Below are 21,957 nucleotides of genomic sequence, written 5' to 3' on the forward strand. Positions count from 1 at the left end.
ATATATATATATATATATATATATATATATATATATATATATATATATATATATATATATATATATATATATATATATATATATATATCTTACTAATATTATATATGCGAAAGTTTGTCTGTATGGATGTATGGATGTATGGATGTTTGTTACTCTTTCACGCAAAAACTACTGAACAGATTTTGATGAAACTTTACAATAATATAGCTTATGCATCAGAATAACACATAGGGTAGTTTTCGTCCCGTTATGGGGGGCAAAACCCCCTTAGGGGGGCAATAAAACACAATTTTTGTACAAATTCTCTAATATTGGGATGAAAAAATACTTGCACCTATTTACATTATATGTCCATCGAAAGCTCTGATTTTTCTGCTGAAGATGGCACCTGTTCGAAATTTCTAAGTTGAATAAAAAACGAGTTATGAGCTTTTTAGACCCATGTTCGAAGGCTTTCCTAAACTCAATACAGTATTTAGTGTATCATCTCAACTCCCTGTCGATAGCGACAATTATTGTATTGTTGACTTTCTTTGCTTTTCGTGATTGTTCAAGGCTTTTTTCAAGTCAAATCTTGAAGTAAGATTTTTGCACAAGATTGGCAAATAATACATCATTTGGCTGATGATTTTTTATTTAAACGGAACTTTAATGTAATTAATGGTTTTTATTATTATTTATGCTGATTGAACACTTACTCATTATCCAAACAACCAGCAGATCGTCAAAATTTTTGCAGAAAGATTTCCGTAGCTGATGCATTTGGCAGTTTTTTCAACGCTGTTGTTTTTGAAGCCGAAGACTACGTCATAATGTTTCTCAGCTTTCACCATGTAAACAAAATATCGCCAATCAAAGAATTTTCAAAAGACTTTTTTTACTGTATTAAATAATCCAGCAACTAAATTAGGCAAATCCATAAACAGCACAAAAACTTCCATTAATTTTCCTTTTTGCACAATTTCAAACAATCACCAAATTTTATTACTTATTTTGGTAACATTTCGGATGAAACTGTTTAGCGCCATTTTATGGTGACCAAAAATATCTCAGCATCTGGCGACGATATCTCTGTAACGAAAATTAATATCATATCGTTTTACAAAGTAAGGAAAGAATGGGGGAGCATCATCGAAGGTACAACGAAACGACTTTCGCAAATTCGCTAAAATCGCAGCAAGAGCCACAATGATTGAAATTTCACGAAATAACTAAAGCAAGTATAAGGGGATTACGAGCGCAGCTACTTTTTTTTAATCACTTCGTACTTCATTAGCCATACAGAGAAGGTTTTAGACTCCATGTTAAAAAAAAAAAAAAGTATCAACAGATTAATCTTTTTAAACATGAGAAGATTAATTTCATGTTTTTAAATTTGTATATCTTACTAATATTATATATGCGAAAGTTTGTCTGCATGGATGTATGGATGTATGGATGTATGGATGGATGTTTGTTACTCTTTCACGCAAAAACTACTGAACGGATTTTGATGAAACTTTACAATAATACAGCTTATGCATCAGAATAACACATAGGGTAGTTTTCGTCCCGTTATGGGGGGCAAAACCCCCTTAGGGGGCAATAAAACACAATTTTTGAATAAATTCTTTAATATTGGGATGAAAAAATACTTGCACATATTTACATTATATGTCCATCGAAAGCTCTGATTTTTCTGCTGAAGATGGCTTCTGTTTGAAATTTCTAAGCAGAATAAAAAACAAGTTATGAGCTTTTTAGATCCATGTTCGAAGGCTTTCCTAAACTCAATACAGTATTTAGTGTATCATCTCAACTCCCTGTCGATAGCGACAATTATTGTATTGTTGACTTTCTTTGCTTTTCGTGATTGTTCAAGGCTTTTTTCAAGTCAAATCTTGAAGTAAGATTTTTGCACAAGATTGGCAAATAATACATCATTTGTGTGTGTGGCTGATGATTTTCCATTTAAACGAAACTTTAATGTAATTAATGGTTTTTATTATTATTTATGCTGATTGAACACTTACTGATTATCCAATCAACCAGCATATCACCAAAATTTTTACAGAAAGACTTCCGTAGCTGATGCATTTTGCAGTTTTTTCAACGTTGCTGTTTTTGAAGCCGAAGACTACGTCATAATGTTTCTCAGCTTTCACCATGTAAACAAAATATCGCCAATCAAAGAATTTTCAAAAGACTTTTTTTACTGTGTTAATTAATCCAGCAACTAAATTAGGCAAATCCATAAACAGCACAAAAACTTCCATTAATTTTCCTTTTTGCACAATTTCAAACAATCACCAAATTTTATTACTTATTTTGGTTACATTTCGGATGAAACTGTTCAGCGCCATTTTATGGTGACCAAAAATATCTCAGCATCTGGCGACGATATCTCTGTAACGAAAATTAATATCATAACGTTTTACAAAGTAAGGAAAGAATGGGAGAGCATCATCGAAGGTACCCCAAAACGACTTTCGCAAATTCGGTAAAATCGCACCAAGAGCCCACAATGATTGAAATTTCCCGAAATAACTAAAGCAAGAATAAGGGGATTACGAGCACAGCTACTTTTTTTTAATCACTTCGTACTTCATTAGCCATATAGAGAAGGTTTTAGACTCCATGTTAAAAAAAAAAGTATCAACAGATTAATCTTTTTAAACATGAGAAGATTAATTTCATGTTTTGTAAATTTGTAAATGCTTAAATATAGTGCTTTCGTTTCTAAATCAATACTATTTTGTTCTTTATAATTATTGCTCTTTTAGTTTTATGGGTAAGGAAGAAACTCGATTTTTAATCACGTCAAAAAGATGTGTTTTAAATTCTTTCACTTAAAACAGAAAACAAAAGCAAGTAACGATTTTTTCTAATAATTATTACTGATCCAGGCAACGCCGGGTATTTTTGCTAGTATATATATATATATTATTACACATTATCAAATTATCATGTCGTGGCACGAGTTTCATTGTTGATGACGTCAGGAGCATTACTCGATCATTGACTATCATATATATATATATATATATATATATATATATATATATATATATATATATATATATATATCTTACTACTATTATATATGCGAAAGTTTGTCTGTATGGATGTATGGATGTATGGATGTTTGTTACTCTTTCACGAAAAAACTACTGAACGGATTTTTATGAAACTTTACAATAATATAGCTTATGCATCAGAATAACACATAGGGTAGTTTTCGTCCCGTTATGGGGGGCAAAACCCCCTTAGGGGCAATAAAATACAATTTTCGTATAACTTCTCTAATATAGGGATGAAAAAATACTTGCACATATTTACATTATATGTCCATCGAAAGCTCTGATTTTTCTGCTGAAGATGGCACCTATTCGAAATTTCTAAGTAGAATAAAAAACGAGTTATGAGCTTTTTAGTTCCATGTTCGAAATCTTTCCTCAACTCAATACAGTATTTAGTGTATCATCTCAACTCCCTGTCGATAGCGGCAATTGTTGTATTGTTGGCTATCTTTGCTTTTCGTGACTGTTCAAGGCTTTTCTCGAGTCAAATCTTGAAGTAAGATTTTTGCACAAGATTGGCAAATAATACATGATTTGGCTGATCATTTTCCATTTAAACGGAACTTTAATGTAATTAATGGTTTTTATTATTATTTATGCTGATTGAACACTTACTCTCATTATCTAATCAATCAGCAGATCGCCAAAATTTTTGCAGAAAGATTTCCGTAGCTGATGCATTTGGTAGTTTTTTTCAACGTCGCTGTTTTTGAAGCCGAAGACTACGTCATAATGTTTCTCAGCTTTCACCATGTAAACAAAATATCGCCAATCAAAGAATCTTTAAAAAAATTTTACTGTGTTAAATAATTCAGCAACTAAATTAGGCAAATCCATAAACAGCACAAAAACTTCCATTAATTTTTCTTTTTGCCCAATGTCAAACAATCGCCAAATTTTACTACTTATTTTGGAAACATTTCGGATGAAGCTCTTTAGCGCCATTTTATGGTGACAAAAAGTATCTCAGCACCTGGCAATAATATCTCAACGAAAATTAATATCATATTGTTTCACAAAGTAAGGAAAGAAGGGGGGAGCATCATCGAAGGTATCCCAAAACGATTCAAGCAAATTCGGTAAAATCGCACCAAGAGCACACAATGATTGAAATTTCCCAAAATAACTAAAGCAAGTATAAGGGGATTACGAGCGCGGCTATATTATTTTTTTTTTTAAACTTCGTACTTCAATAGCTATACAGCGAAGGTTTTAGACTCCATGTTAAAAAAAAGTATCAAGAGATTAATCTTTTTAAACACGAGAAGATTAATTTCATGTTTTGGAAATTTGTATATGCTTAAATATAGTGCTTTCGTTTCTAAATCAATACTACTTTGTTCTTTATACTTATTGCTATTTTACTTTTATGGGTAAGGAAGAAACTCGATTTTTAATCAAGTCAAAAAGATGTGTTTTAAATTCTTTCACTTAAAACAGAAAAGAAAAGCAAGTAACGATTTTTTCTCATAATTATTACTGACCCAGGCAACGCCGGGTATTTTTGCTAGTATATATATATATATAATGCAGGGAAAGGCGGAACTGGATCCGGTAACTTCACTGCTTTACTGATAAGACAGTCATTTCAGTGAACTGAAGAAACGAAAAAGAGGTCAACAATGAACGCTATCTACTGGAGTTTAGCTTTCATCCACTGGAGTTAGAGTTAAAATTTCAACCATCAAAATATCATTAAACATGCAATGGCTTTGTTCAAATATAGAAGAAATTTTTACCCGTCATATCTTGACGGGCGATTATCTACTTTTAAAATAATTCTCTAAATGGCAGAATTACAGTAACATGATAGTTTGAGGGGAAATATAATAGATTTGGTGGTTAATTTTAAGTTTTGGTGGAACTATTAATGTTATTTGCTATTCGTTCAATCAAGTTAGATGAATTTTCTTTAAAAACTCTTTGTCAGTTAAGATATCTTCTTCAACACCTAATCTTACGGAACTGGCGATAAAGGAAAAAACAAGTACGCATGAATAATGCACTGGCAAAGCAATCTTTTGCTGGGATACTTCTCTTTTTTCTCTTTGGAACTGAGCAAATATGCGTTTTATTCACACATCTCCATTTTTAGAACAAAAACCGAATTGTGAGCACGCTTCTGCTTTTATTTCTTCTTTTTCATTTCGAAAATGTATGTTTGGAAAACATAAAGCAAAAGACATTTTTACGTTTCTAAGTTTTTACGCCTCTCTGCGTGACGTGTCAGAAGCGTCTAACAGTCATTCAACTACAAAAATTGTTGCACCGTTTCTGTTTCGCTACGCTCTTAATGCATGTGCTTTGCTTTTTTTTTTTTTTTAATAAAGCATTACGTTTTGAAGCAAAAATATTGAATGATGATATCAAACTTAACTCGTCCCAAAATGAATAGGATAGAGTAGAGTAAAATGGGATATTTTTGACCTATTTTCACATTCACAATTTTACAGCAACATAATCGTTATTTGTCCATGATTATTTTAAAAAAAACATTTTGTCTCTAGATTCATCCTGAACCCATTGATACTATTTTCGGAATTATTTCTTAAATTTAAATCAATAGAAATATTCCGCAGGTTTTTATGGAAGTTCACATATGGGATCGTGTGTTGTTTAGTCGTAATAAAAAGGGTCTTGGACATGAGAAATTCAGAGACCACCGATTTAAAAAATATTTTAAACATTTTTCTTTAAATATGTACCTTGACCCTTGACTTTTTACTGCTGTGACTTTGTTTGTTGATTAAAATGTATGTTAAGAATCATACTTCTTTTACTAATCTTAAACATAATTTTCAAGATGTGAAATTAGTTCCAACATTTAACTTTCATCAAACAAGGTAAAAAACAGAGAAGACAGTCTTCAACCAGAATGTGTAAATAAAGGGATAAAAACATCGAGACATAACTTCTCTCTCAGTCACCCAATTTAATCTTATTTTTACGTATACATTGCATTATACTATATTATCTCATTTTTTACTTCCTTTTACAAAAAAGGAAGTATTGTATTCGCGAAACAATTTTCACTCAAAAATCGACCTTAATTTCCATTTTGCTCACCCCCGAATGAATATTGTTTTTTTTTTTTTTTTTTGTTTTTTTCGACTCGACCACACTTGGATAAGTGCCTAAGAACGTATAGGCACACGAAATATCCATTTTGACGATTCCCGAGTTAATTACAACGAGTTTTCTATTGACGTCTGTGTATACATATGTATGTATGTGCGTATATGCAGATGTGCGTATGTTCGGATGTGCGTATATGAGTATGTATATCGCATAACTCAAGAACGGCATGTCCTAGAAAGATGAAATTAGGTACGTGGGGGGTCCTAGTGGGGTCTAGTTGTGCACCGCCCTTTTTGGTTGCATTCGGGTGTTTCTAAAGGGGTCTTTTACCCCTTTTGGGGGGGAAATCATTGTTAATTTCGATGTAAACTCAAGTGGTTTTGTGATTTGGCGGACACTTGGCGATATATCGCCAGTCTTTAGGTCGCCAATTTTGTCGCCAATTTGACAACGAATTTGAAGATTTTTTTTAATCTGATTTCTATTTAGCCACTGTTGGTGATATTTAGAGAGTAAACATTTGAATCACATTAAAATTGCCAATAATGGGGAAATGACGTTAAATTGGAGTAAAAGGAAGTCATGTGATGCACACATCAGCTCGTTTTACTATTGTGTTTAAAAAAAAGTTAGCTAACAAGAAACAATACCAAAAAAAAAAAAGATCGTTCCATAAATAAATTAACGAAAAATATTTTCCTCAAAAGTTTAATTTTTTAAAAAAGGTCAACTGTAAATACTATCAACTTTCTGATCTTATTTTTACCTATATAAAAATATTCTTAATAAACTCATAATTAATCTTCAAAAAACATTATTTTTAGTTAGGTTTTCATTAAGTTAGTTCTGAAGAAATATTCATTTCTAGTAGACACTTTAAAAAATCTTACGAAAACTATTGTCTCTCAGACGGAAAGTTTGCCGCCAAAATAAAAGAAAAATTGAATAAAGAACATTCTATTATTATAAAATAAAATCAACGTTGTTTTACAAAGACTTATTTTTCAAGCTCGCGTTCTTTTCTTCCCTAATTCCTTGAAGTACTTTGTGTCTTCTTATTCTTGTCGTCAAAGTATCATTAGATAGAAAATAGGAGAAGTAGGAAGAATTTTCCGATTTTAAGGATTTAGATGGTATTCTCTTTATTTCTAACAGAACATTCAGAAAATATTTTGAGTATAGTGCATATAACAATTGGCTTTTTTTTTTTATCAACGATGCTAGTAACGTTCTTAAAAATTATTTGTTAATAGATTAGTGGAATATATTGTGGAATACCACTTACATTTCTATAAGTAACTTAACTGGTTTTTGAATTTCAAAAAAATCCCTAATCACCACGATTACATACTAGAACAAATGAACTGTCACTTGCAAAAAAACGAACTAGGGTAACATTCCCAGTAATTGGCAGGTCACCAGTGATTGGCATTTCCAACAAAAAAGTCTTAAAATAATATTCATGTCCAATCTTTTAAAAGTCGAAGGCTTCCAACTGAATGTAATTTACTTTAAAGATTATAACTTCAATTAATGTTACTAAATGGTAGCAGTGCATAGGAAAGAGAAACAATTGTGGCTTGTGTCAAATCAGCCATTTTTGTTGCAAAAGCTTCTTTTCTGGCTTAAGAAAAGCATGAGCATCAATCCTTCAAAATCTGGCTTAAAATATATTTTAAATTTTGGTTATCAAAAGTTTTGTTTAGTTGAAAGGTGTTCGTCTAAGGGGGTAGAAGTATATTTTTGTCGCTTTTTGGATTTTTGAAGTAATGATGGATGCCGTTTAGTGGTGCTTCAGTTTTTCTAGTCCCTGGTAATTGGCACATGTGCCAATTACCATAGTGGCCTATAGTCACTAATGAGTTGTGCAATATGTCACTAGTTTGATTTCAGATTCTTTTGCAGTAACAATATTATATGGGATCTACTATTGATTTGAATCTTACAGAATATACTGCTAAATTTTTAAGGAAAACAATAAAAATTTAAATATGTCAGTCCATCAAAGTCAGATATTGCAACAGTACAGAATAGTTTCATTTTTTATGGTCCCTTAGAATCATCGGTTAGTGTTCCTTTTTCTGTGGAAACAGCTGCAATTCGTAAAATCAAAACTGCATACCGACTAATGAAACAGTAATAATCTCGATAATCTTTTTCCATGTAACACTCCAAATTTATTTTTATTTCTCTAAAATGCATTTCGACGTCAAGATGTGTGATTTAACATTCATTTAAGTAAAATTGCCTACTTTAAATTAACATTATGTTTCTTATGATGATAAAATTTGTATGTAATCTAAAAGTGAAAAATACAGTAATTTTCCAGTTCGATTAACATGTGCCAATTACTGGATCACAAGGTGTCATACACTGGTGTATCAGGTGCCGATTACTGGTGATTTTAGTAATTTTTTATACATATATTTTTTATAAAAATATCAGTTCAAATATTTTTGCTTTCAGTGAACAAAGTAGAGGCACAGATGTGCATTCTTTGATACAAAAATATTTCCAAGTGAATATTTTTTCTAAATAATGAAAACGGAGGTAAGTTTAAGAACAAACTCTTAAAGTGCCAATAACTGGGGTCGTTACCCTACGTTTTCTTTACATACATAATAATAAGGTTCAGAATATCTATAATTTCCTTTTATCTGGTGTGTGTTTGTGCGTGTGTAAATGTGTATGTGTGTGTTAATGATAAAAAAAAATCCGTAAAATTCCCTACATATAATGGCATCGAAAGAAAAAAAATCATATTTTTGCACGTTTTGATGCAAATAATTTTTGAGATCAAGTTTATTCAATGTATAGTTGCCTATTAGTTCAAAATAAAGAGTGATTCAATTTGAGTTTCAGATTTTGATAAAAAACAGATTAAAAAAAACAATACGTGGTGGTATTTGCAAAAATGCGAAATGTAATGTATGTCTAATTTAGTGTTGCCAACATATATAGGGTAATTGGATCACCCTCTTGTAATTGGATCACCTTGTATATCAATAGCATTTTACACAAAAATTTGAAATTCCCCAGAGAAAAGGTAATAAACAATTTTTCTTTTGACTTATTTTCCCTTTACTTCCATGTTCACTTTTTTTTCTTTACATATAAGTACGTTTAGAGCGAATCAATTTTCTGTTTAAAAAATCACTAAGCAAAATCATTACGAATTCTATAACAAAAGCCTTAAATTATGAGATTTCATAAACGGGGAAATATTGGAAATTCGTACTCTATTTATAAAACTACAGGTAGCAGGAAATCCACAACAAGGTTCATGTAAAGTGTATATGCAAATACATTTTCGTTTCAAATTTTCCTGAAAGGACGAAATGCTAAAGAAAATCGATAAGTTATCAGAGGAAGATTATTTGTTTTTAAAATTTCAATTTAAATTCCATTTCTTTTGATCTTTGTCTTATATCGGCAAAACAATTCCTCACGCGGCTTGGGTTTAGAGTTCGGCTTTCTTTTTATTTCCATTTTTTTCTTAACTTAGACTTAATAGAAGATTCAAAGACAACTTATTATTACGTATGAAATACATTTAAAAGTTTGCTATGTAGAATATTGCTAATAGTGTCGAAATTCTTCGCGCAGCAGCATATTTTCAATTTATAGGAATGCATACTAACTACATTTTCATTTATTTGAATGATTTTTTTCAACAACTTTTTGTTGTTATAAACGTTTATGTATCCTAATCTCATAAATAGAGTTTTAAAGCAACTGTAAATCTAATTTAATGATTTGACGAAAAGTTTAAAATTCCGAAGAAACTTAAAGAGATTTTTTTTTTTTGAAAAGGTGTGTACGCATTTTATACAAAGAAAAACGATCATTTCACATGAGAGTGAGAGGGGGCGTTAATTTTTTTTATTCAACGGACTTTCATTAAATTTTTAGCACGGGCATCTCTGTGCGGGTACTGCTAGTAACTAATAAAGGAATAACTGTAATTTGATAACAGAAGAAAGTCTTACTTTGACAGAACAATATAATAATGACTTACTCGAACTGTAAACATATTCGATTCTGCTGGCAACTGCTATTGTTTGATTGGTTCCAAAAGAAGAATAGTGATTGGCCAATACAGTTAGATACTGAAAACCACTCCATAACTGTTTGTTAAGCTCACGTAACTTTTTCTGTATTGAAAATATTTGAATTTTATTCTTTGTATTAAGTTCATTATTAAATGACATTGCTATTAGAAGTTGACTGTGCAATAGTAGACGCTTATAAAGAAAAACATAATAATTACCAAGAGAGGTTGTAAAAGTATATAAAATTGCAAAATTATAAGTATGGAGCTTCCGAAATTCGTATTAGGGCTGGAATCCATTCAAATGTATTTCACTGAATTTATAAGCTGAGGTTTCAGAACGTGATGCTTGAAAGGCTGTTGACAGGGGCGGATACATAACCCCCGAGGGTACCCTGTTCCTATCACACAGTGACTAATCAGACGGGAGTCACTCGGGAAAATGACTTAAGGGGAGGGTCATAGGGGTTAGGAACCCCCTAAACTGTCGACAAAACTTTCCGTCCACATTGTGTTCAAACACTTTTTGAACACACGATTGCGGACATTTTTTTCAATTCATTAATTCATTTTTGAAAGTAAATATTTGAAATACTACTTCTTTTCATTGCTTATGAAATTAATTTGTAACGTTTATGCCCCATTAGGTGCTTTATTCCCGACCGATTTGGCTCTTTTTATTGACACTCAAGCAGTTTCTGAAGTTAGCCGTGGGACCTGATCGATAAGGCATCGGACTCGTGGCTGGAAGGGACCGGGTTCGATCCTACCCGGTCGAAGGTTCATCGTCTTCATTCTGAGGGGACCAGGGATTTCTCGATTTCTGGTCTGGATAAAAAAAATCAGAGCTGTCTTCAGGGTCCCATTCAACTGGTTAAACCACAAATAGCGATGGGTACAGGTGACCTTGGAGTGAAAAGCTTGTGAAGTTTTTCGAACCTAAAACCGTAGGTTCGTTGGGGGAGGGAGGAGAACAGAGCCATTTTTCAGCGTGGCGTTTTCACCCTAAAATGGTAGTCTGTATCCGTCTGCCGATAGCTCAAAATATATACATATATATATATATACAAAACTACAAAATAGTATTTAAATTTACCACGCTTACAAAAAAATGCAAGAAAATTGAATACAATTATGAAAAAAAATACAGAATTATGAAATGATGTTTAAATTTACAATGGCTGTTCTTCCAGATTGTTCTTAGCTGAACATCTGTGTTCCTCTTGTGTTTTTTTTTCCTTATAAGTGTCAACTACAAGTGCAGTGTCATCTACTGGTGGTACATATTTCTACATTTACAAAAGATGTTTCATTGAATCGGAGAATTTTTGTTGTTCTTTTCTTTCTTTTTAGTGACTGGGGGATGTTCAATATGCTAGTGGTCACAAAGTCCTTCAAGTGAAACGATACCTCTGAGGGGACCAGGGATTGCTCGGCTTCTGGTCTGGATCAAAAAATCAGAGCTGTCTTAAGGGTCCCATTCAACTGGTTAAACCACAAATAGCGATGGGTACAGGGGACCTCGGAGTGAAAAGCTTCTGAAGTCTTTCGGACCTAAAACCGTAGGTTCGTTCGGGGAGGGAGGAGAACAGAGCCATTTTTCAGCGTGGCGTTTTCACCCTAAAATGGTAGTCTGTATCCGTCTGCCGATAGCTCAAAAAAAAATAAATAAATAAATAAATAAATATATATATATATATATATATATATATATATATATACAAAACTACAAAATAGTATTTAAATTTACCACGCTTACAAAAAAATACAAGAAAATTAAATACAATTATGAAAAAAATACAGAATTATGAAATGTTGTTTAAATTTACAATGGCTGTTCTTTCAGCTTGTTCTTAGCTGAACATCTGTGTTCCTCTTGTGTTTTTTTTTCCTTATAAGTGTCAACTACAAGTGCACTGTCATCTACTGGTGGTACGTATTTCTATATTTACAAAGGATGTTTCATTGAATCGGAGTATTTTTGTTGTTCCTTTCTTTCTTTCTTCAATTCTTTCAGCGTAATGTTTTAGGAGAATGCCTTCGCTTCATATAAAAAATGTATATAAACCAGGTAATTTATTATATTTCTTTTTTTTATTTGCAGGTGTTGACGTAAAACATTCCGTACAAAGAATATATCCTCAGGTTAGGAATCCATCCATCCGAATTCTGCAAAATTTATAAGCTGAGGTGTGTGATGCTTGAAAAACTGTCTATAACTCAAAAATTATGCAGGAAATACCAAAATGTATTTTAGTTCAGTACATTAGCAACCCTTGTTCAAAAAGATGAAGTAAAACAGAGCTGTTCCTTTTTAGGAATAAAATAACTTTGATAGAGAGAAGAGAATAAATAATACAAAAGAATAATCTATTTTGAAATATCTTTGCATTGATTGAAAAGTTTTGGAGGCATAAATAAATTCATTTTTTGCATCATTAAATGTGGGGAGAAAGTTCTTCTTCATCACTGTGGAGCAGAGGCTTATTGAAAACCAATACTTCTATTCTTATCTCTGTTCTTCTTAGAATCTTTGTAAACTGCGAAAAGTAACAAAACTCATTTTGCTAAGTAACACGACATCATATGCAAACGGAAAAAAAACGTTCAATTTTTTTTTTCTTTTAATTTTGATCTTTACAAATATTGAGAAAAAATCTTTTCTTTGCCGAAACCGGAACATTTTACATGCAATAAAATTCGTTTCTTATTTAATTGTATTTGAAGATATATCTATTAAAATCGTGTTTTTTCCTCCAATAACATAGAACAGAGTTGTTTGCTCTGGACAATATTCATTGTTTAGTGTTTAATTTTTTCCTGAATAACTTTACACCCGGCGACTCCACTGAGATGTTCTTGCTGTTTTCGTTATTATGCCAGAGGCAAATCAATTGAGCTGTTCTAGCTCGCGATTCCAACTCGAATTAAATTCAATTCGAAATTAAAATCATAAAACCCCTGGTGCAAACTCCTGAGGCTCGAAGTAAGTTCGTACAAAATTTCAAGACTGTATGTGCTATGGGATCAACCTGGACGCAGACCCGCCACAGACAGAATTTCACAATTTCTTTGACGTTACTTTTTTTTAATACATAAAGTGAATGCCATAATAATTGAACTCGCCTCTAATTTAATTGGATAAATTTTGTAGAACGTACGAGAAACATACAACCTAAATTCAAAAAAAAAAAAAAAAAAAACTTTTATTTGGGTGGGAAAAGCATCATCTAACAAAATATAAGAGCAAAGTAGGTATTCAAATGAATGAGCCGCCTTTCTTAGACTTTAAAGTGTACATAACATCTCTACATAGTATAAAATGAAGTTTGTAAAAAGCGTTTGTGTGTTTGAACTCGCAAAACTCGAGAAATACCCGGCCGATTTTTTTGAAATTTTCACAGTTTGTTCCTTTAAGTCTTGAGAAGATTTGCAGACCAGTTCGAAAACAATTCGATGAATAGTTCTTTTTTTATTCCAATTTAGGCCCAATTTTCTCATAAATTCCCGAATATGGAGGTGAAAATTTACTCGCAAATAGTAATATTATATATCGTTGGAAGGGAAGAATTTTCCGCATTCTACGCAATTTGCTCCAATGCTCTAACTTAATTGCGGCGGGATATTTTATATTTTTAGCTCGAATTTTTTTAGGCTTAGCTGAAATTTAGGCACTACTTTCTTCATTAAATCCATCAATAAAAAGTGAAGGAATTGTCACACAGTTTTCTTTTTGACTCCATTGGAAAGAACTGATATTTTTACTCCAGATCTAACTCGACCTAGGGTCGAAAGTTTAACCCTCTATCTCCATTAGAAAAAAAGTTACAAGCGAATTAAATGAAGTTCAAAAATGTGTTTTCTATTCAAGTTTTTAACCATTTTATTTTGCGCTTCCACGGTAACGCTTTTTGAATTCTTTTTTTATTTCCATCTTTCTCATTCTCAATTCTTAAACTTACTTTATTTTTTGTTTCCATAGTTACGCCTTTTAAATCCATCTTTCTCATTTTATTTTAGTTTATTAAAAGTATTTTAGTATCTGTCGTCATTGTTTGGCCGGGAAGTTTTGCATGATGGTTTTTTTTTCTTTCGTTTAATCCTGGTTATTGAATGCACTTCACTTGATACAATGGGTTTTTTTTTTTTTTTTTTTTTCAATATAGCCGGGGCAAAGCCGGGCAAGGCAGCTAGTTTCATATAAACTTTATTAAAAATTATCCTAGACAGAATCATCTAAAATTTTCTAGTGATGTTACTTTACATTGAGTCAAAAAAAAAAATAAAAAATAGAATGCTAAAACTAAAATGGGAAAAAAACATTTTCAAACAAAACAATATCAATATTTTGTCGCGTCACTTTTTGCAAGAATCACATCTTGAATCCTTTCAGACATAAATTCCACCAACTGTTTGCATTTAAGGCTACTGACAGTTTCCATACCCTTTTCAATGCGGCAATGAGTTCAATTTTGTTAGCGGGTCAAGGTCTTGAACCTTTTTCTTTAGATTTGACGATGCCACAAATTTACGACGGTATTGAGATCGGTAGAATTGCTTGGCCAGTTTAATACGGACATCCTTCGTTCTACTTAAAATCTACGAGTCGATTTTAAGGACGGATACAAGGGAAGGACGATGGGGTGCGATCACCCCCTCCTTAAGCCGAGATGCAGGGACTCTCTCGCGGCGTATTTTCGACATTGAAGTTCCAAAAACGTAATTTCAGACGATCTTCAATAATGTTACGAAAAAGAGGGTTCTCTCTCGCAATTTTTTTCAGAATTGTAGTCTTGAAAGCACAATTGTGGCACATCTCTTAAAACTTTAGTGATAGTAACTACAGGACACCTTTGATGATGTCAAGGCAAGGAATGGGATTTAATACACTCCTCCGGAATGTTTTAGAAATGGAAGTGCAAAAAAGAAAAAAAGTTATTTAAGATGATCTTCTATGATGTTACTGTGTGGAGGTTAGGGAATTTAAAAAGAAAGTAAGTATCTGATATCAATCACTCTCTCCTTGAATACTTTCTGGATTCCTCCATAGTCGATTTAGAGATGTGACACAAAGCGGAATCTTGCTGAAAGATAAATGTGTTACTGAATGTGTCTCTGCTGTGCCCCAGAAAAGTGTTTCGGGCAGAGATCCAGTAGATCTTAAAAACAGCGGAATTTACACATTGTTTTAATATACATACAGTTGCCCAGTTCCAGCAACTCTCATGCATCACCAATCACCATACCATAATAAAGGATGTCTCAATTTGAGAGAACGTCTTACACAAGATTTCTCAAGTCAAAACCGAACAACTCTTTCTTTAACAGACATTTCAAATGAAGATTAATCACTGAATGAAATACTTTCTCAGTCTTGTTGCTCCTAGATGAGCTTCTCTTTTCTGCAGGATAGTTGGGTACGTCTCTGGTTTATATTCATCTTTAGTTTTACTTGGATCCAATTGCAACTGCAGTTCATGCAATCGTACAAGTGTAGTTGGATTAGACACGATAACTACAGATTCTCTATAACACTTATGGATGTAAGAAGCATTTGGTGACTTCCAGCGGTAACGGGAAGACGGTTTTTACAAAACAAAATCGATGGATTTCTGTCTGTGAGCATATCAAAATACATATTTTTCAAAAACTGATGCATAGACTTTTATACACATCATAGTAAGTTGATAAAAAAGCCAAAGCCAAAAATTTTTCGTTAGTAACTTTTTTTAAAAATTAAATTTAGAAAACGGTAACGGAAGGACATTTTTGCTAGATGATTTTCATGCTATCATGTTCTTCCCAAAAGTTCAGCTAAACTATAAAAGGGAAAACTCTATAAAAATTAGAGCACATACGGTAGTGTTTAATCATTACAATTTCACCTCGAGTTTTAAAAATTAATTATTTAAAGCATATAAATTATGCATTTGTTAAGGGTAACGGAAGGACAGTAACGGAAGGACAAGAAGTCCAAAGCAATAAAACTTGGTAAAGTTCAGATAAAAAAACATTTATTCAGCTAATATAGCAGACTGAAACAATGATATCTCATGCCTGAGCCATCTGTTACAATTCTGAATTCCTTAAATACTAAATAATTTTATCAGAATCCATAAAACATATATCTTCTTTCTCGGGAAATACGAAGATCATTCCCACATTATTATGCCTTCTTAAACAAGCTATTTCTATTCCTTTATCATCTATATGACGTACTTGTCAATTATTGCTCTTTGTTAATTTCTTCCAAACGACTAACAAAACTTGAACAAACACTAATGAATCATTTGGCATATTCTTTATGATTTGGTGTTTCTGATTCAGCTGTATCTTCATTTTTAACGTTATTTATAACTGTCCTCAGTCTGTTGACTTTGAAGTGAAATCTTCTTCGATTTGTTGAAGTAGATTTGTTGACGTACTTACTACATTCAATAACATAACTTGTTACAGGGTTCAAATAGTGCATATTTTGTGTGTCAGGATGATAATGTATATTACTGCATCTTTGTGAAAGTTGACTTTGAATTTACTGATATCTTCGTAGTACGTTTAACAGTTGAGCCAATGCCCTCAACAGTCCTTTCCTGTGACTTGTGGCAACAAATCTGAAAGCAGTTTCAATATTGTATTGTTCCAATATAAATTTCAAGTTTGTAAGCAAATGTTTCTGCTTGAGCTGTCTTGTAATATCACAAACATGTTATACCAAAATGATTTTCACATGCTTAGGAATTTTTAAGTGTAGTTTTCATAACCTTCATCATATAAAATAGAAAAAATAAAATCAAAAAACATTTTTTTAAAAATTTAAATAAAAGTTTATTTTTTAAATAAAAGCACTTAAAATTGTTGTTCAAATATTACTTATATATGTTTTAAATGTGACTACTAACTTTAAACAAAAGTTTGTTTTCTACTAGAATTCTTAAATATTACCCTGTATCAGCTTATAGATAAATGTTCTTCCGTTACCATATTTCTTTGTCCATCCGTTACCATTAAAAACCATATAAATAAAATATCTATTAAAATTTTAACTATGTCTCCTTGACAAGGGACAAAATTCTGCTTTGCATAAAAACACATTAATTTCTATACCCCATAGGTTCTTGGTGAACTGATGTTTGTATTTCGGTAACGGAAGGACATCAAATTGTCACCTCAGTACCGGACTAATTTCACGGTTGAAATAAAAGAAATTTGAAATTCCTTGCTAAAACGTTTAACTAGACATTTAAAAGATAAAAGTTAACCTAAATATTATTTGCTGATAATAAGTTTATTCAAATTACAGAATGTAAAAAACAGAGATTTTTTGCTCTGTAAAATCATAAAGAGAAATATTGATTTTGCACTTGATTTTCTTAAAGTCATCAGACTATTTGGAAAAACAGGTTAAGATTCAAGAAATTCATTTAATTCTGAAGAAAATGTTGTATGACAAGTGGCAGAATATTAATTTTTAAAATTCAAGTGTAATATCTCCTTTTTCCTGGAATTCACCATTTTTAAAACGATTTTTTTTTTTGAACGATTCTCTTTAAGTTTATGCCTACCAGTTGCGAACTTTCTACCTCATTTACTTCGGTTATTCTTTAATTGGTCGGCCTCGATATATTCTTTTAAAATCTTCCAAAACGTAGACATTAAATCGCTATTTTAATCCAAGATTAATTTTTTTTTCTAACTTTAAACAATGATACAATAAGCAACTTTCTTGCTTCCAATATTATCACGTTGACGACCCATTTTCAGCAAATGAATAGCGTAAAATGTTCGCTAACCAAGTTTTATACTTGTTGCAACCTACGCAGTTAACGGGTATGCGAATGTTTTCGCTACTTTTCAGATTTACATTAAATGAATTGATTACTCTAATTTTTGGACCCATATAAAAAATCAACATAATTTTGGAATGCGTTAACAACCCTTAAATTGCTAAAATAATACTTTTAAGGGCTTTGAAATTGTTTTACCCATTCATTAATAACATGTTTTACTAAAAACATGTTTAATTAGCTTGCATTCATTTTACCCGACTTACTTACAAGTTTTGTTTAAGCAATTCTGATATCCTTTTTTTTTTTTAAAGCTATAAAATCCCCATCACCGCTTACGAAAGATATCACCGAAACCGTTTTTTCTTTAAAAAAAAAGTTATTCCCTAACATCATATAAAGTGTTCCTTAGTCAACATAGGATTTTCTCTTTCATGCATATGTTACTATTAAATATTTATATAACATTTTTTGGCATCTTTATATTAAATATTTATTGATCGATTGCTTCTCCTTCCGGATGAACATTTTCCTAACTAATAAGTTTATCGAAAGGGAGAAAAAGTGAAGATATCAAAGTTGTCAGTTCCAGAGGCAAAATTCATTCATTAAACAACTGCCCGCGGAAAACATGAAATTGAAAAAGCTCCAGTGAAGGATATCGTTACAAAATATTACAAAAAAAATTGCAGCTATACAAAACTCTCTCATTTCCTTGCACGCTGAGCAGGTATTCAACGTAGTTTTATTTTATACATTTTATAAATGAATACACCAGAAATTTGATAAATATCCTTGTTAAAAAAAGTTTTCGTAATATTTTTCGGATGAAAGCTTTAACTAATGAAATGTGCAGTTGATGGATGACTTCGGCGTAATCATAAAAATTATTTTACAGGGAATTATTTCTTAGACGAATTAGTTTTAGACAGACACACTTGATGCATGAATCTCGAACAGACACAAAAATAAAACCATCCACTTAGGACATATTAAAGAAAAAAAAGGTGTTTTTTTTTCTAACCACATGAAAAGTTTTAGTAACATATTAAAACTTAATTTTTTTAAAATCAAAAACCAAAAAGTGCCGGAAATTTTTATCTCACAAAAGTCTTCGTACACTTTAAAAAATGTCTCTATATTATTGAACAATCTAACTTTTTATTGAGTTGTTACTTAGTAGAATATCATTCAACATTTGAACGTTTGCAAATAGATTTCAATGGGGTTTTTTTTCTTGTGCATTTTTTGAGTAAGTGTTCAACCACTCTTCGAGTCTTACTGTTTCTAGCTCTCTTTTCGTTTCAAAGCAATATTTTCGTAATCTAGTCTCCAGATATCTCTAAATATGTTACATTAAGTTTAAATCTGGCGATTGAGGAGATATTTCTAAGGACAAATTTTGAGGCACCAGACGCAAACGTTGAAAACCGCGTGTGTCTTATCGTTATCTTGATTAACAAAAACAAAGTTGCTTCCGATAACCAAATTTTGGACTAATAGTTTAAAATTGTATTTTTAAATATTTAAAGGAACACACACAGCGTGATTCATTATTTCATCAAAAAATTTCAAACTACCAAGTCTTGATGCTGATATGCACTCTTAGACAAGAACACCTTCACCGTCCTGATTAACTGGTCCAACTAAGTTCTTAAGATTAAATTCCTCATTTTTACCTCTATTTTTAATTATACAACAATTTGACCAAAATGTTGAATTTATTTTCATCTGTAAGTAAGAAGTTTTTCCAAAACGTTTTGAGCTTATTTATCATTGATTTTGCGACAGAAAGCGTAAGCTTTCTGTTTTTTTTTGCACGAACAAGAAAATTTCTGCGTGAAGAGACAGACCCCAGTTAATCCAGCTAATTAGAGAACTTGGCAAACAATTTTAGGTCAAAATGAAATGCAAAATTTTTCATTAAATGCTACAGAAACTTTTACGGCACTCAAATGTGTATTTTTCATAAATGTTTTTACTGTAAATCTCCGATCACGTCTTGTTAACTTTGCCGGTTGACCTTTTCTTACCTTGTTTTCGATCCGATTCTTTTGTTTAAAGCATTTTGTCAAGCACTTTACTATACATAGAATGGTATAAATTAATTCATTTAGAGACATTTCAAACCAATTTACCGCTACCGTGAGGGAAAAAAATCCAAACTCGAATGGTGTTTTTTGTTTTTTACAAATGACAACCATTTAAAAATAATAAGCAGAATATAAGGGAATAAATAAACAAAAAGTTAAAACCAAATGACTTTACATTGTCAACACAATGCAAAAATAATAAAAAAAAACGACACATGATAATTTTAACCATGAATTTATACGAAAATATTTCAGTGTACGATGACTTTTGTGGCGTATTTTTTCTATGTCTCTTCGTTTTTTGACAAATTTCAAAAATAAAATCGGGTAATGTTTTGAAAAAACTATTGAGTTTTAATTAGAATGGCATAGGAATGATGTGAAAAAAAATTAGACTTCAAATTCGAATTCAGTTTCGCGTTATTTTGGTTTTACTACAAAATTTCAAGGTATACGAACACTTTTGAGAGCCACTGTATCTATAACATACATTTTGGAGTGCTTCACTGTCAATTTTTCGTAGTGCTACGCATAGGCGTGTGTAGGGCTTCAGAAATGGGAGTACCATTGTACCAGGTGGTTGAAATTGCGCTTGGAAAGGCTCTCACTTGAGGAAAATTTTCAAACATTGTAGTAAAAAAAAAGCGTTTTTAAAGCGCATGAGGTAAGAAATTAATGAACCTAAAAATGTAAAATTGTAGCCACTTTCGTATTAACTTTCATTTCTATATGCTAATCTTTCAGTTCTTGCAATGTTGTAAGCAATGGTGGTGTATAAACACTGTCTTTGACGAAACGCCATACAAAAAATCATATGGGTTAGGTTTGGAGATCTGGCTGGCTAACGTATAGTTAAAATTCTCATCACAGCAGGGCCATTCCAGCGTTGCGGAACGTTAGTGGCACGCCAAAGGAGGGAGGGGGGTAAAAAGTCCCCAGAGGGCTTGGTATTAACATTGTTGCCAATCCTAATACAGTAGTAGTTAATGCACGTGTAACGACTGATGTAACCAAAACACCTCTTCCGGAAAGAATTTCTGGCTGCGCAAGTGCGGAAGTAGTTATTTATTCAAAAAAACTTGGATGGTTTATCTTTATTTTTATGTATCATTTTTGGGGTAAGTGTATTGGTTTATAAAATATAAATTTTTAAAACCGGGACATTCTTTTATGCTAACCCTGTATATCGTTCACCATTCTACACTTGCAAATTACAGTCTCCAGTGCAACTGATAGCCCTACACATATGAATGGTCAATATTTATTCCTTTATTTCAGAGCTCCCTCTTGTTTTCCTTTATTTATTTATTTCTTATACATAGGTTTTTTCTTTCGTGTACTGGTTTTAAAAATTTTCTACTTAGAAAATAAGAAAATTGATGATGTGAACTAAAATTTCAAATATTCATGTAGCATTAGTATAAAATCAATTTTGCTTCCCTTAAATATATGATTATAGACAGTTCGAAAGTGCATCGCTGAAAATACAAATGATCTTTGAAACAATATAGCACATTTTTAACGTTTTTATTAAAAAGCTTCGGCATAAAATTTTCTGACAAATTTAAATAAACTGTTGGAACGAATTTTTCAATGTGCTCGCAATACTGACTGTCTAATATTCCAGTATACATATAAGATCTGTTGCAAACAGAAATATTTAACACATGCAGGGGAAAAAGAACATACGAAAAAATACAGCGGTAGAGACTTTATTTGCAAGATCGGTACAGGGCGGATCGGAGATGGTATACAGCAGTGGTGCCCAACTTTTTTCTGCCCGAGGGCCGCACTTTTTATCAAAATCATTCTCGAGGGCCAGAAAACACCTAAAATTTCAAAATATTTCATTCTTTTAAAAATAATATGGGAAAAGAAAAGGAAACTACAAA

This window comes from Uloborus diversus, chromosome 2 (assembly GCF_026930045.1).
Source record: "Uloborus diversus isolate 005 chromosome 2, Udiv.v.3.1, whole genome shotgun sequence".
In the NCBI taxonomy this organism is placed as follows: domain Eukaryota; kingdom Metazoa; phylum Arthropoda; class Arachnida; order Araneae; family Uloboridae; genus Uloborus; species Uloborus diversus.